The sequence below is a fragment of the Stegostoma tigrinum genome, chromosome 28 (assembly GCF_030684315.1).
Source record: "Stegostoma tigrinum isolate sSteTig4 chromosome 28, sSteTig4.hap1, whole genome shotgun sequence".
Lineage (NCBI taxonomy): Eukaryota > Metazoa > Chordata > Chondrichthyes > Orectolobiformes > Stegostomatidae > Stegostoma > Stegostoma tigrinum.
Genome location: NC_081381.1, coordinates 22,441,771 through 22,458,389, shown reverse-complemented (window position 1 = coordinate 22,458,389; position 16,619 = coordinate 22,441,771). Strand labels below are relative to the sequence as shown.

At 42.6% G+C, this 16,619-nt stretch overlaps 1 protein-coding gene across 5 annotated transcripts in view; it reads right to left on the bottom strand.

Annotated features, from left to right (window-relative positions):
• The window catches only part of tp73 (tumor protein p73), a 240,321-nt gene that overhangs the window by 158,303 nt on the left and 65,399 nt on the right, over positions 1–16,619 (bottom strand). Inside the window, exons 1-2 of one of the 5 annotated variants that reach the window (XM_048561880.2) lie at positions 11,370–11,425; positions 2,483–2,636 (exon numbers count right to left, since the gene is read on the bottom strand). The exons of 3 other annotated variants lie outside the window; for them this stretch is intronic. The gene's annotated coding sequence lies outside the window, so the exon portion shown is untranslated. Of the gene's footprint in view, positions 1–2,482; positions 2,637–11,369; positions 11,440–16,619 lie in introns of those variants that run through there. One more of the 5 variants, XM_059655628.1, reaches the window with a different exon arrangement.

Here is a 16,619-nt window from a genome sequence, read left to right as displayed (position 1 = left end):
CTATTTGTCTTCATCATGCTCTGACTCTATCACATAAAGAACAAAAACAGCAGATGTGTGGGAATACCATCATTTGCAAGATTCTTTCCAAGACCACTCTAACTTAGAACTTTGTCAGCATTCTTTCACTGTCACTGGATTGGAATCCTGGAAACCCCTCCCTAAAAGAACTGTGGGATGTACTGAAAAATTGCAGCGGTTCAAGAAGGTAATTCATGCTAACTTTTTCAACAGTAAAGAAGAATGAATAACAAATCTGGCCTTTTAGATATTCTGACATCCCATGGAAGAATAAAAATGAATTTCCAGGTGACCACCCTTCAGAATCATTATAAAGCAACTCAAGAAGGATATTATGTTGTCCCTTCATTATAAGCATGGCATTCAAACACACCTTCCTAAAAGTACAATGCAGGAATTTTGTATATCTTTCTATTCTGTCACGGAAAATGACTTTGCAGAGATACTTTAAGCATAAACTGCACGTCAAAATATTTCATATTGGTCATTATGGAAAATACAACATTTTTCCATTTTAGCATGTTGTACTCTTAGGTGCCCCAATCCATATGGCATTTAGTATAATCGATCAGTGACAAGCATATAGCCCAAGGGGTTCTCTATGTTTCCAGCCCATTGGTATACTATGGCTGAAAGGCCTTAAACAATGACCTTTCCCCAGTGTAACTTTACAGGTGGTGGCTGTCCCAAGCTTTACAGCACCTCTTAGCATATAGTCTTGATGTTGGAATGTGCCAGTTTGCAACACAGTTGAAGATAACTCTTTGAAGTGGATCAGCAGGTTGAGCAGATCAAACAGCATCTTTCACTAAAATGGTGGTTGTCTTGGAGTAATGGGTGTTTGTGCCTCTGGGAAACTGCAGCAATTCTCTCCAGACATTCTTTGCAAAGGCACATTGCAGAATATGCGCATCATCTCCTCACCACCACGGCTATCAGATGGGCACAGGCTCCAGGTGTGCTTGAACAATCTGATAGGGAATGTCCTCTCACCACACCAAGTTGCAACTTGGTGCTTGTTTAAAAATCTGGCAATGAGACATTCTACCAAATAACTTCCACAACCTGCTCAGAAAACCATCTGACAGAATCAATCATCTTCTTTCCCTGCAGGGCCTATAGGATGATTGATGCTGACCTCCACCTGAAGGACTTATGGTCAAAGATGTTTTCCTATACAAACATTTCCAGAAAGGACAGGTGACACAGTAGAGACAAATTACTTGGAGCATTCTGCAGTTTTGTGGCCAGACATATCTTTCATTATACTGAGAACAGACAATACCTCAGACATAGTGACACTTGGTGTCTGCACACCTACCATGGATCTGTGCACAGCTGAAACAACCACATGTAAAGGGAGTCATCAGTGTGTAGATGATGTGGACAGATTTCCCCTAACCACCCTGGGTTTTGGACATGGTACCCTTCTGGACTCAATCCATTTTCAACCCACAGAATAAAGCTAAAGATGGTTTTGGTGACCCTGCAACTCAAGTTTGGGGAATGGGCCAAATACAGCAACACAGAGTACCCCACACCTGATGGCAGGTTTTTATCCATGACAAACAGTGAAAGTCACTCTCACATGCCAGGTTTCTGCATTACCCAGCAATGCACCCCTCCCAGTTGTTAGCCTACTCTTTGGCTTCTCCAAACAATGTCTCCTGCACCTTCAGGTTAATATGAGCTGATAGTGAAAGGATCAAGGGATTGGTTGGCCCTGTTCCGAAAGGACATGGCCTCGCTCTTTCCTTGATCTATCTCAGCTCCCAAGCGCAGTTCAAACTGGATATAGATGCTCAGGATTTTGAAAACTAGCAGAAAACGAGCCAAACACAGCAACATTGTCCATGTACAGGGAAGCTTCATCCCACAACTCTCTGCTGCAAGGGATAGTCACTCTCCTAAGTCTGCATCCTTCCTGACTGACTTGGCAAAAGGCTCAATGCACAAATATGGCAGGTGAGAGGATACCACCCCAACTCCAGATTAGACCAGAAAGCTTTATGATTCCCACCCTTTGACTGAAACTGCACAACAAATGTTTGAGGACAGGAGTTGGAACCAATGGCAAATTCCCTCCCCAAGTTCTATTTTTCAGAATAATCCATCATAAATGTGTGTGATATTCTATCAAAGGCTCTCTCCTCATCCAGGGATCATCTGTCAGCTGTCCAATCCCACTGTAGATCAATAGGAAGTCATATCCCTGAGTAGTGCGAGGCTCTCAAAGACCTTTCTGCAGGATAATGTGCAGATCTAGTCAGGCTAAATCACCAACTCTGCAGTAAACTTGACCTAACTGACAATGACCTTGGATAGAATTTTGTAATTTATATTCATCAGTAAGATGTCAATTCCTTATTTTAGCTTTCTCCCCGTTCCACTAGAAGGTGAGATTGATGTCTTTTCACAAGGATTCCGACATGCTATCAGCCAAAAGCATATTATCATTTACCTCCAGGAGGTCCCAGTTGATCAAATACCACAGAGATGAATACAATTAAGCCATTCTTCTGGGAATTTTACTCTTTTCAAAGAACTTGAATTCTTCATTAAACTTTTCTAGAGTCGGTGGTTTGACTAGACTCTCCAGAGTAATGTCTTAAGACCTGTGTGATAAAGGACAGGAACAAATGGAACAACTTTTACAATCCAGTGTAAAAGCACTGCTTATCCTCAAAATGTCAGATTGTGATGACATTACTGAACGGTCTTCTTCCTTCAGGCTGCTGATCGCAGGAGGTCTCTGTGTAACCTGGAAGCATAGAATATAAATCATAGAGTCCCTACAGTGCAGAAAGAGGCCATCTGACTTAACAAATTTGCATCGACCAACTGAAGAGCACCCCATTCTATCCTCGTAACCCTGCATTTACCATGGCTAACCTACCTGGCATGCACATCCTGGGACACGATGGGCAATTTACCTTAGCCAATTCCCCTAACCTCTACATCTTTGAACTGTGGGAGGAAAACAGAGCACTGGCAGAAACCCATCCAGACACAGGGAGAACGTGCAAACTCCACACAGTAATTCACCCTGGACTGGAATCAAACCTGGGTCCCTGGCATTGTGAGGCAGCAGTGCCAACTACAAACTTCTGGAAGAATCAGATGTACTGCTCATATTGCTCCAAAGAGCGGACCATGGACCAAAAGATTACCTTGGATGCCATTAAGATAATGAGCAAATCTTGCTGGCTTCTCATCTTCTGAAGATCTTCCATGGTACCAATCATCATTGTCTGCAGCAGGTGCAGATTCTGCATTTTTTTCTAGACCGGGGACATTTCCACCTGTCTCTCTTACACCAAACACCTTTGAGAATGCAAAACATCTTGATATTCAAACTATTGCTTCTTTCTAGTGTGTTGGAGCCTCCAAGAGTCCTTTTGAGTTCTTCGGTGTTTTCTGAGATCAATAGTTTCACATTCAGTTTCCATCTCCTCCTAGCATCCTGCTAGTCTTCCCGTTGGCAGTCAGCTATTTGGATGCTATGGTTGGTGAAGAACACTGGTTCAATGTCAATGGATCGAACCGTGAATTCTCAGGACAAAAACAAGAAAGTTATCCTGGAACGTACAGATTATTCTAGCCATGACCAGTCTAGCAGTGACCAGGGGTATCTATGCTGTGCTTCACTGCAGATTGTTCAAAATGTCATGCAGCTTGACATCTTTTTCCATTTCCATCAGGATTTCGGACATGGGGAACAGTTCGCTGTTGGCCCTTCCTGATCATCCAGCCAAGAATCAATGACACAAACAGAGTCACCACCCAGACGAATGGCTTGGATGTTGCTAGCAGCAATGGCTGCCACTGCAAGTTGGCCAACTGCTTACCTTTAGAGCCAGCACATCCACGTTTATTAAATTATGGGGACGTTTTGTTACATTTGCTACAAGGCAGCGTCTGCCCTCAACAAAATTGGTGAAGATTCCTCCCTGCAGCAGAATACCCAGGCAGGGAAACAGCAATCATTTCTTCAAGACCGAATCAATATAGCTGCCGAGGTGTGATAACTCGCACTCCTGCAGAAACAGAAGGTTAACCTCGACATTAAATAAAACCGAGAACTGCAGATGCTGGAAACCTGAAACTAAAATAGAAATTTATCAGCGCGGATCACGTAACCCAAGGTAGAGTGCAACATGCAATGACTTTAATGCTGTGCACATTTACAGTCACAATCAAAAAACACATTTAAACTTTTTTTTCCCCCAATAAGGAGTACAAAAAGCCAGAACTGTTCCAGTCTTGGTGTTTACAAACAGCACACTTGGGGGGCTAAGATATCAGCCTTGTTCTGTCCTATGAGCAAGTAGTGTCACACCCGGGTGATGTCAGGGGAAGCAGGTAGCTGGGAAGTTTTGGCTTGACCTCAGGTGGTGCTGTCATTCCACTCTGACTCCTGACAAGTACATCCCAGTGACGCAGAGTGGGTATGCTTGTCACATCACTGCACCTGGCATCCCTCAGACTGTGTTCTTTGGGGCCTTCGGTGCTTGGGCAATGTTTCTCAGCTGTGAGCTCTTCATTTCCTTTACTTCCTCGGTGCTTTGCTACTGTTTTTGTTGGTGGCAGCTTTCCAAGGAATCCATAGAATCCCTGTAGTGTAGAAACAGGCCATTCGGACCAACAAGTCCACACCAATTCTTTGAACAGCATCCCACCCAGATTCGTCCTCCTAACCTATTCCTGTAACCCTGCATTTCCCGTGGCTAACCCACCTAACCTACATATCCCCGGACACAATGGGTAACTTAGCATGGCAATCTATCTAATCCACACATCTTTAGACTGTGGGAGGAAACTACAACACCCAGAGGAAATCCCAGAGATACAGGGAGAATGTGTAATCTCCACACAGACAGTCACCTGAGACTGGAATTGAACCTGGGTCCCTGGCACTATGAGGCAGCAGTGCTAGCCTCTGAGCCACCATTCTGCCGTTCAGGTAAAGGAAATGAAGCTTTCTTGTCCACCCTCATCCAAGGAGATGCTGGTAACTGTTTAGGCCATCTACTGCTTCTTGCTGATCGCTTGGACGGCAGCTTTTCCCCTTCTTAGTGTTCTTCTGTTCAGATTTTTCCTTTACACTCCTTGCTCTACCCCTTCTTTTGCTTCTGCCTCTTCTTCCATTTTACCCTGCTTTGTCTGGAGCTGAGGGGTTTCATCAATTTCTGAAGACTCCTTCATCTCTTGCTCCTCTTGCTGTTTTTGCCTCTGGTGAGATTCTTGGAGGGTGGCATGTGAATCTCCTTCAAGGCAGCCTTGCTTTTAGTCCTGACTTAATCAAGTGCACAGGCAGTGCCACATTTGAGACAAGTCTTGTGAAGGTGGTCAACTAACACCTACAGGTTGTAGCACCTACTCCTGTTACAGTTCTTTGGTTTCCTACTTGCATTGCAGTTTGCAGCCGTGTATTCAGTTTTACTACAGATGCAATATATTCTGGGATGCTCTGCATATACCACATAACATCGACTTCTTGCTATTGACTAGTTGGAAGGATGGTGGAGCATGGAGGCATTAGCATCCACCTTCAAGGTCACCTTTATAGCAGCCTTCGGCTGCTAAAACACAGATTACCAACTTAGCCATAAAGCAAGGAACACTGGGTACAGTGGCCAAGTAAATCACAAAATCCACACTCCAAACACAGTGTAAACATAGCAGCCAGGTGCGAATGACATCAGCATAAGGTAAAGGGCAACAGTCATCCGGGACAGACATACCTATAACAACTTGTTCACTAACCAAAGGAGGGCCCAGACAGAAAAGCACTGCATCCTGCTAACGCAAAGAAACAAACTGTGGTAAGCCATTCAAATGATTGACATTGTTTCAAATTATTAAGTGTGTCACCCTGATTGGCCAGAAGTATAGAAAGTTCCAGAAAACCATCTATAAGGTACAGTAACAGGATTCACATAAGACAAACCCCTCATCTCTGGAATCAATCTAGTGAACCATCTCTGAACTGCTTCCAGTGCAACTACATCCCTCATCAAGTAAGGGGACTAAAATTGTAGGTAATATTCCAGATACGGTCTCACTAATGCCTTGTATTGTTATGGCAATATTTCTACACTTTCATAGCCACTGCTTTAACAATAAATGCCAAAATTCTATTTGCCTTCCTTATTATCTGCTGAATCTATATACCAGTTTCCTGTGATTCATGAACAAGGTCCAGGTCCTGCCATTGAAGCAGTCTTAAGTTTTTCTCCACTTAGACAATAAGTTGCTTTTCTGTTCCACTGACCATTGTGAATAACATCAAACATATCCACATTAAACTTCATCTGCCATTCACCTAACATATCTGTATCCATTTGTAAATATCTTATTTCTTCATTGCAACTTGGTTTCTCACCTATTTTAGGTGTCATCCACAAGTTTGGCTGTGGTATTTTCTATCCCTGCATCCAAGTTATTAATATGGATTATAAATAGTTGGGGCTCCAAGAACTGAAACCGGTGGCACCTGACTCATCACATCTTGCCAACCCAGATAAAAAATCTCTTTATCTGACTGACTGTCTAACAGAAAGCAATTTCTATCCAAGTGAATAAATTACCTCTCACATTACATGATATTATTTTGAGTTTAGCATTTTATACAACACCTTATTAAATGCCTTCTTGAAATGCAGAAAACTACATCTACAGGTTCCCCATTATTCACCTAGCTTGTTATATCTTTGAAGAACTTGCAAATTAGTCAAAACAACTAAGCCTTCATAAAACTATGCTGATTCTGATGGATTGTCTTGACTTTTCAAATGTCCTGTTATTATATTCTTAATAATGGATTCCAACAATGTCCTCACAGCCCATGTTAAACTGACTGGTCTGCGGTCTCCTACATTATGCTTACCTCCCTTTTTGAATAAAGGGCTTTATACCAGTATTTTTCGATTCCACCGAAACCCTTCCCCTATCCAAGGAATTTTGAAATATTACAACTAATGGATCCATTATCTCTGCTCCCACTTCCTTTAAGATCCAAGGACGTAGGCTAACAGGTCCTGGGAACATGTCTGTCTTTAATCCCACTAGTTTGCTCAGTACTTTTTCCCCTAGTCATGACGATTGTTCTAAGTTCCTCCCTTTCTATAACCTCTGTATTACCTGTTACTATTGGGGTGTTACTAGCCTCCTCCACCATGAAAACTGAAGCGAAATATTGATTTACTGATTCCACTATTTCTGGGCTCCTCACAATTAGCTCCCCTGTCTCATCCTCCAATTGACCAAAATTCACTTTAGTTGCTCTCTTCCCCTTTGTATACTTATAGAAGCTTTTGATGTGAAATTTTGACAGGTTTGAAACGTTAACTCTGTTCTTCTCTTCACAGATGCTGCCAGACTTGTTGACTTTCTCTAGCATTCTTTGTATTTGTTTCATCCTAATCTTTTGATTGCTCATCCATACGGCAGAAAGTATCCATGGTTTCACTATCACTGAGGCAGTATTAAATAACCCCTGGCTAGAGCTCTGCTGCTGAATTACTTATTGGATGCACTATTGGTGTTAGGCGTAAGCCAGCATTGAGATCCACCAATTGCAGTCAGGTGGTTGGTCCAACACAAATCTAGGGATCCACATCACTGTCACCCACAGGGTCAGTCGTAGAAGTCAATTTAAAGCAGTCAGGGCCTTGCTTGTTTTTTTTCTAAGCTGTTGTTGCAAAATCCGTCTCAATCAGTTGGGGAGGGTGATTTGCAACAAATTTGGAGCTATTGCCATCACAGCTTCAACTGGCCAAGGTGCACACTACAAAAGATGTGAGTGTCCTGATTACAACAATACAAACAGTAATGACATCATTATTGCAGCAGATTTCACAGTGGTTGTGGAGGGAGACGGTGCATTTGCAAGGCCACATCCTAGCAACTGTCTCATGCTCAATTATATAGAACTTGCTTGCCAACCTTACATGAGTAAATATTACAACATTCTAATTTCTTTATCAATGCCCTACAGTATTTCCAAATTTGAAGATTATTAACAATGTCTCAACCCATCATATCACTCTTACACCAGCTGTGTGATGAGCACTCACGCTCAGAAGGATTGGGCAGCAATCCCATTCCAGGAGTTCAAGGTTTCAGTTGCCCTTAATTTTGTCCTCATTTGATGGAATAACTGAGGACCTCTGTGGCATCTCACAATCATCTACTCATAAGTGGATTGGAATGTAACTACTGCAGCGCTCACCAGAGCCCACCTTCTCATTCCTTTGCCATGGCTATGGCCAGTCAAACAGATGGGGCAACAGGATTCTCAGCCACTGCTGTCTTCTCGCAGGTAAAAAGTAACATCAATTGCTTGAACTTTCATTAACTTGAAACACCCTATTAACCAAACAGCAATGTTGACAAATAGAAAGGGATTCCTTTCCTCTTGTTCATGTTCAAGTCATTTGTGATCATTACAACCACATTTTGATAGTATATGCAAGATAGTTCGGAAGCTGCTTTGACTCTTTTCATAACCCTTGGCCTAATATAGAAGGATGGTTTGTGGTAGATAAAGACTACCCTCACCAAACTGAACATATATTTCCTCTAAGAAATTTTCACATTTCCACAGAGCAATGGCCAGTCAAACAGCATTTTTTCTGATGCAGGGTCTCGGCCCGAAGTATCAACTTTTGTGCTCCTAACATGCTGCTTGGCCTGCTGTGTTCATCCAGCTTCACACTTTGTTATCTCGGATTCTCCAGCATCTGCAGTTCCCATTATCTCTGGTGCTCTCTACAGTCTGATTTCCCAAAGAAAGGAAAGTGTTTAACAAAGTGGAACAGCAGGAGAGACAGGAATTCTGAGTCAGAAGATAAGGATAATAGGGCAATTTTCTGGACAGCTCGAAAGGGCAAGGACATTCGAAAAGGTAACCCACTTTCAGAATTACTGAGCTGGATGGAGACTTCCTATTTGCAAATTTTAACATCATTAATGGCTTCCTTCAGATTCAATGCTGGTTTACTAGAGGCAACCTCACAGAATAAGGGGAATTTCCTAGCTTGCAGCAACTGAACTTTAAATAATGTGCCACAGCCTTCAACATGGAAGGTGTCACCCTTAACAAGAAAGTCTGATTTGTTTGTCATTTGATTCATCCAGTAACTTATGCACTTTTTGCTTGCATAAACAATGAGATGAAAAATGTATGATTACCTAGTGGGTTAGCATTAGACCCCTCAAATTCAGACTTAGTAACATCTACTCAGTACTTACCTGATTTAACTTGCTGTACAGTTTTTAAATGATATTAAATAACCTCATCTCTTATAAGGAAAAATGTTGGTTGAATATTGTTCAATGAAGTTGGTGCCCTTTTAAGAGAGTGATTTACAAATACTGGGTGACAGCTTGCCAAATGACTCAAATTCCTTACATTAGCTGCCTAAAACTTTGTGAATAAATGTTTGCAACATGATAAGAAAATACAATAAAGCAGATCTTCAGTTCTGTTTTTAAATACTAACTTTGAAACAATTTTAAAACATGCAAAACATCATGCTGATGTATTCCACAAACTTGCAACTTTTAAAAGTACTAGAAACAATATTTTTGCTATTTGAGTAGCACATCAATTATCAGTACATTTTTTAATTCTCAGAGTTTATTTTGCCACAATTGTCTGTACTTGTTCTAGTCACTTCACTTCGTCAGCTGTGATCACTATAAATATAAACGCAATAGTAGTAAATCTGCTGTAAATCTACGAGAAGTAACAACGCCATCCACCCGCTGCATCCCAAAACCAGTCCAACCTGTCTCTGCCTCCCTAACCTGTTCTTCCTCTCACCCAACCCTTCCTCCCACCCCAAGCCGCACCTCCATCTCCTACCTACTAACCTCATCCCACCTCCTTGACATGTAACCTGTCCGTCTTCCCTGGACTGACCTATCCCCTCACTACCTCCCCACCGATACTCTCCTCTCCACCTATCTTCCTTTCTCTCCATCTTCGGTCCGCCTCCCCCTCTGTCCCTATTTATTCCAGAACCCTCACCCCATCCCCCTCTCTGATGAAGGGTCTAGGCCCAAAACGTCAGCTTTTGTGCTCCTGAGATGCTGCTGGGCCTGCTGTGTTCATCCAGCCTCACATTTTATTATCTTGGATTCTCCAGCATCTGCAGTTCCCATTATCACCATCCAATAATATGCTCTGTTACTTTTGAACATAGTCTTTCAGGTTGGATATCCCTCAAAGGAATTCTGGGTCAACAGAACCATCAAATATCTTTCCATCTATCAATACTTGCAGCGAGTTGCTAGGACAGCCATAATATTTTAAAGTATTATGCTGCATGGTAAAGTTTGAGAATCACCACCTTGAAGTAAGCCCTGAATTCTAATTAGACAGGAGTAGAAGTAAATTCAGACAAATAAGAAGGAAACAATTCAAATAACATATTTTACGTCGTTACCTAACGTTTAATAAATAAATAGATCAACATGGGTTACAAGGTTTAACCACTGACAGGATAGGAATAAATTGATTTAAGGCAAAAATCTTAAGGTTCAACCATATGCAGAGAAAAGTATCTTTGGCCAATCCAGTTCCGGTCAGTGCAATGTGTTCACCGGTTTCAAAAATAAGATGACATTTTAAAATGTACAAATCAAATGCATGGAACAGAACATAACAAATAGTTTTTTTCTCTCTGTTCCCTGAACTTTTCTCCCTGCTTTTCCCAAAGGTGCCCAATTTCACTGGCATGTGATTCTAAAGGTCTTCAGGAATTCAAACTGGGAACTTTTCATGCACAGGTCTGAAAAGCCAGCAGAGAGATTCATTCATGGGGCATTTCATAGCCTAAATTCAGCTGTGCGTCTACACATTCAACCACAAATCATGGATCCCAACCTGTTACTGGAATTCTGGATTAATTTGCTGCCTTCAGGTCAGGAGTGCTGAAGCCAAACATATAATTCATTGCTGCACATCCTGCAATTTATAGGGCAACAGAGGCTGGATAATGCAACCACAAATATCATGTCAGTACAAATGGTAATTCCACATTAGGAAGCACACTTAGTAAGCGTACCATCTGGAAAGTACAGGAAGAACTGTAATCAAGCATTGCTTCAGACACAACAAAATGTACAGTAGCTGTTCACAAACAGTTAAACTTCCTTTCAGAATTCTAAACACTGAACATTACGCCTTGAGTGAATTAAGTACGACAACACATCAACTTAATACCAATGGTTCTGAAAAATCTTTTCCACCTAAGCTCTTTTAATCTTTTCTTCCTCATTTTGATAGAGACACTAACTCCTCAATATTTAAAAAGAGCGTCACTTGCTTATTACTGTACCTGGTGTGTTTTTTTTAACTCCACAGGGATCTGGTGAGGAGTGGCCTGCTATTGTGAAACCACATTATTTACTGCAGCCCAGCATGTAGCGTCCCTGTCTCCATAGCAACGGCATCTGGTGCCGGGGAGAAGATTAGGTGGAAGCGTGGCAGAGGCTTTTCCAGATATGGAGGATGGGCTTGGGTGGAGACAGAGTAAACTTGAAAAGAATAGCATTCATACCCATAAATCAGTTTAGTTAGCAGCAGACAAGCACAAATAGACAAGGTTTAGGGAATGGGTCAATGTCAAAGTACTTGATAGATCTGCCAATAGTAGTTTGGACTGGCAACGAGGCAACAATACCATCTACAACTCAATGACATCATTCAGGCACACACAGAAAAGTTACTTAAAGCCATATTGCAATTTGCCCCAATATCAATTGTTCAAGGGATTGAGATAAAGATCAGGAATGTTCCAGGCTTGATTTGTTGTGTCCAGTTAGCTAATCTCAGCCAGAGTGTAACAAACAGCCTCAGTGCCCACGAATAATGCAGAGAGGAGAAGTTCTCAAAAGATATCTAGGATTGTTATCCCGTAAGACCTGCTAGTAGTATGAGGGCACGTATAGTAATTGTAACAAGGTTGGCCAGGCGGGCCTCAAAGAATACAAGTTCTCTGTTTGGGGACGTTAATCTGAACCAATTAGGGAGACTTGGCTGATGGATAAGAACAAAAGTATCAGACATCCTGTTCAGTCTGAAGTTGGCTCTGAGGGAGCTGGATCAGTGTCAGGAACTCTTCATATGACAATAAAGAGTGATGGGATACTGTTCTCTGTGGAGTTTTTCAGAGGTGATGACAGAAAAGCACATTTCTGAAGAATTTCATTTGCAACAGTCGCCTTTGAGTTAGGATAAGCATTTCTGGCATCATGCCGTTATTTGAAAAACTTGACTCATTCGATTCTGCTGGCGAAGACTGGGCCCAGTATGAAGAAAGAATGTTATTTTTTCTGGGAAAATGACATTGAGGAAGATCAAAAGCAATGAGTAATTCTCCTGGCAGCTTGTGGAGCTGCAGCTTTTTCGGTTTTTCAGAATCTAACTTTCCCTGAGGCACTAGATACTAAAACCTAGCAACAGTTCATCCATTTAGTTAAGGAATATTATGACCCTCAGCCTCTTCTAATTCTGAGACACTATTGGTTTTACTCAGCAGTTCAAGGAACAAGGGAATCCGTACTGGAATTTTTGATTAGGTTAAGATGCCTGGCAAAGGCTTGGTTTATTACTTAATGAGATGCTGAGAGATCCTTTGATATGTGGGATTAATCATGTAAACATGCAACTGGATTTTAAACAGGCACTACAACTGGCTTTGTCACTGGAAAATGCAACAAGTGGACCACATGAGTTGCAAAGTATTCAGATGGAAGTGGAAGCCAATCCTGCTGAGCTTGTGGAATACCATTTGACTGAAAGCATTTGCATAGCCTCACTTAGTACATATCCTGAAGAGAGGACCTCTAGGTCAGCCCACAGCAAAATCGCAATACAGAGGCAAGCCTCAGCCAAACAGTTAAAATTTTCTTCAGGATCCAGGCTAACAAACCATTGTAGTTGCTGCCTGAGTGCAGATTTGAGACAGCAAAAGATTTCCATTAGACCTAAATTGAATAAGACAAGTCACATGTTGGTATCCAGGAGAGCGCATGCCCTGGAAAGTCTACCTACATGTAGTTTGAAACAGTTAAATTGCTTAGCAACATTCTAATCAGAACCAATCAAAATAAATTTCTGGTTAAATGGTTACTTGATTTTCATACTGGTTGAGACTGACGTGGCTTTTTCAATGACTGCAGAACCAGGCTTTAACAAAATTCACTCTGGACTCCAACCATTAAGTTTCGACAAAACATCAGCTAGACTGAAAACCTATACCAGAGAACATCTACAGATTATGGATACTTCGACTTTAGTTTCTTAAAGGCTGCAGAGTCCCTAAGTGGAAAACAAGTTAAGCGGGGACGACCAGCAGGCTGGAGGCCCAAGCAGAGTAGAGCGGTTGCTGGGGTGGCGATCAGTGCAGGCAGTCAGCAGCTTGCGAGCCTGGGTGACCCATGGTTGGAAGACCCCTGCAAAGTTCTACTGAAAGACTGTAACGTTTATCTTTTTAAACTTAATTCTCATTTTACTAACTTATACTAGGAAAATAATAAGTAATATAACTTTTCCTTACTTTTTCCCTTTATTTCTGTATTTTGATCTGAGATCTGATCTTAGATACTTTGTATCTAAGATGGCGCCACGTGGGTGACATTGTATACTTTTCATTGTACTTCTGTACTTGAGTGCATGTGACAATAAAGGATATTTTAATTCTAATTCTAATTAGAAGCTGCTGGTTCAGTCACCACTGATTGCGGTAACAGGCTTGGGCGCAAGCTCGATGGGGCAGAATTTATTGAGAAAAAGATCCACTGATGGCTGAACATTTTTCCAACAGAAAATGGCTGTCTTACTAAAATCCTAATTAAATACCATTGTAGGTCGGATCTCAAACAACGACAAGACAGAGTACAGGAAGGAAGTAGGGTGCTTAAAGGCATGGTGTAAAGGCAAAATTTTTTCCATCAACATCAGCAAAATGAAGGAACTGGTCGTTGACTTCAGGAAGTGAAGTGGTGGGTGCATTCTGTCTGCATCAATGATGTTGAAGGGGAGATGGTCGGAAGTGTCAAGATCCTGGGAGTGACGATCACCAACCGTCTGTCCTGGTCTACCCACATTGACACTATTGTTAAGAAAGCACAGCAATACCTCTACTTCAGGGGGCTAAGGAAATTCAGCATATTCATAAAGATTCTTACATATTTTTATATATGCACCATAGAAAGTATCCTCTCTGGATCCATCACAGCGTGGTATAGCAACTGCTTTTCCCAAGATTGATCAAAATTAACGACAGATGTGAACACAGCCCAGTCCATCACATAAACCAGTCTCCCACCACTGACTTCATCTACACTTCCCACTGTACTGGGAAAGCAACCAATGTAATCAAAGGCCCATTCCCACCCCAGTTATACTCTCTTCCACCCTCTTCCATCAGGCAGAAGATATAAAAGTTTGTATATGCATACAAAATGATTTAAGAATAGTTTCTTCATTGCTGTTAGAGTTTTGAATGGATCTCTTTACTGTTAAAGTTGATCCCTCTCTGCACATTCTCAGCAGCTGTGACGATGTATCCTGCATTCTGTTCTGTTACCCTAATGCACTTGTACATTATGATCTGCCTGTAAAGCACGTAAGACAACACATTTCACTGTACCTCAGTACACATGGCAATAATAAATCAAATCAAAACACCAAGAAGTGTTTCAGGAAGGTCAAGGGACTATCCAAGGAATCAAGGCTACCTTGCATGTTAACCAGGAAGCAATTCCTGGACTCTGCAAGGCCTGCCCATTGCCAGTTGGCTTATGGGCAGAAGTAGAGTCAGAAAACAGGGGGCTGGATATCGAAGGGATCATCAAACCAGTCTAGTTTGTTGAATGGCTAGGACCAGTCGTATTGATTGTGAAGCCTGATGGGTCAGTTCAATTTAGTGGGGATTTTAAGCACATGGCAAACCACTTTTTGCAGCTTGATAAATACCCAATCCCTTGCATAGGTGATGTAAGCACAAAGCGGGTGGGGGGGCTTGCCTTCATGAAGCTGACATGAGTCATGCATACTTGCAATTGTGCTCAGACGAAGATTCCTGGACGTTTGTTACAATTAATACCCATGAGGGTTTGGACCAATATGCAAGACTGCCATTTGGGGTATCGTCAGCCTGTGCAATTTTTCAGCAGACAATAAAGAATATTTTACAAGCTGTACCCTGGGTCATCATTTATCTGGATGATGTACTAACAATAGGGAAGACCAATAAGGAGTATCGAAGATAACAAAGTGTGAAGCTGGATGAACACAGCAGGCCAAGCAGCATCTCAGGAGCACAAAAGCTGATGTTTCAGGCCTAGACCCTTCATCAGAGAGGGGGATGGGAGAGGGTTCTGAAATACATAGGGAGAGAGGTGGAGGCGGACCAAAGATGGTTAGAGGAGAAGATAGGTGGAGAGGAGAGTATAGGTGGGGAGGTGATAGGTCAGTCCGGGGAGGACGGACAGGTCAAGGAGGCGAGATGAAGTTAGTAGGTGGGAAATGGAGGTGTGGCTTGAGGTGGGAGGAGGGGATAGGTGAGAGGAAGAACAGGTTAGGGAGGCGGGGACGAGCTGGGCCGGTTTTGGGATGCAGTGGTGGGAGGGGACGAGCTGGGCTGGTTTTGGGATGCAGTGGGGGAGGGGGAGATTTTGAAGCTTGTGAAGTCCACATTGATACCATTGGGCTGCAGGGTTCCCAAGCGGATTATGAGTTGCTGTTCCTGCAACCTTCGGGTGGCATCATTGTGGCACTGCAGGAGGCTCAGGATGGACATGTCGTCCAAGGAATGGGAGGAGGAATTAACATGGTTCACGACCTGGGAGGAAGGTGCGGAGGCTTGGGGACCGCTTTGCAGAACACCTCCGCTCCGTTTGCAATAAACAACTGCACCTCCCAGTCGCGAACCATTTTAACTCCCCCTACCAGCCCAGCTCGTCCCCGCCTCCCTAACCTGTTCTTCCTCTCACCTATCCCCTCCTCCCACCTCAAGCTGCACCTCCGTTTCCCACCTACTAACTTCATCCTGCCTCCTTGACCTCACCTATCCCCTCCCCACCTATACTCTCCTCTCTACCTATCTTCTCCTCTATCCATATTTGGTCCGCCTCCTCCTCTCCCCCTATGTATTTCAGAACCCTCTCCCCATCCCCCTCTCTGATGAAAGGTCTAGGCCCAAAACGTCAACTTTTGTGCTCCTGAGATGCTGCTTGGCCTGCTGTGTTCATCCAGCTTCATACTTTGTTATCTCAGATTTTCCAGCATCTGCAGTTCTCATTATCACCAATAAGGAGTATGTTTTGCCCAGTCAGACGCACACCTTAGAAGGGAAAAATATGTGTTCCAGGCATAACAAGTGACTTACTTGGGCTACAGAGTTGTAAGACCAGGAGTCACATCGGTTGTAATATAAAGTGAGGGCGATTGAAGGTGCCCCAACTCTCACATCTGTACCGAAGCTTAGGTCTTTCCTTGGATCAGTGAATTATTATGGAAAGTTCATACATAACCTGGCCTCCATCCTGACACCTTCACATCAACGCTTTAAAAAAAAGGT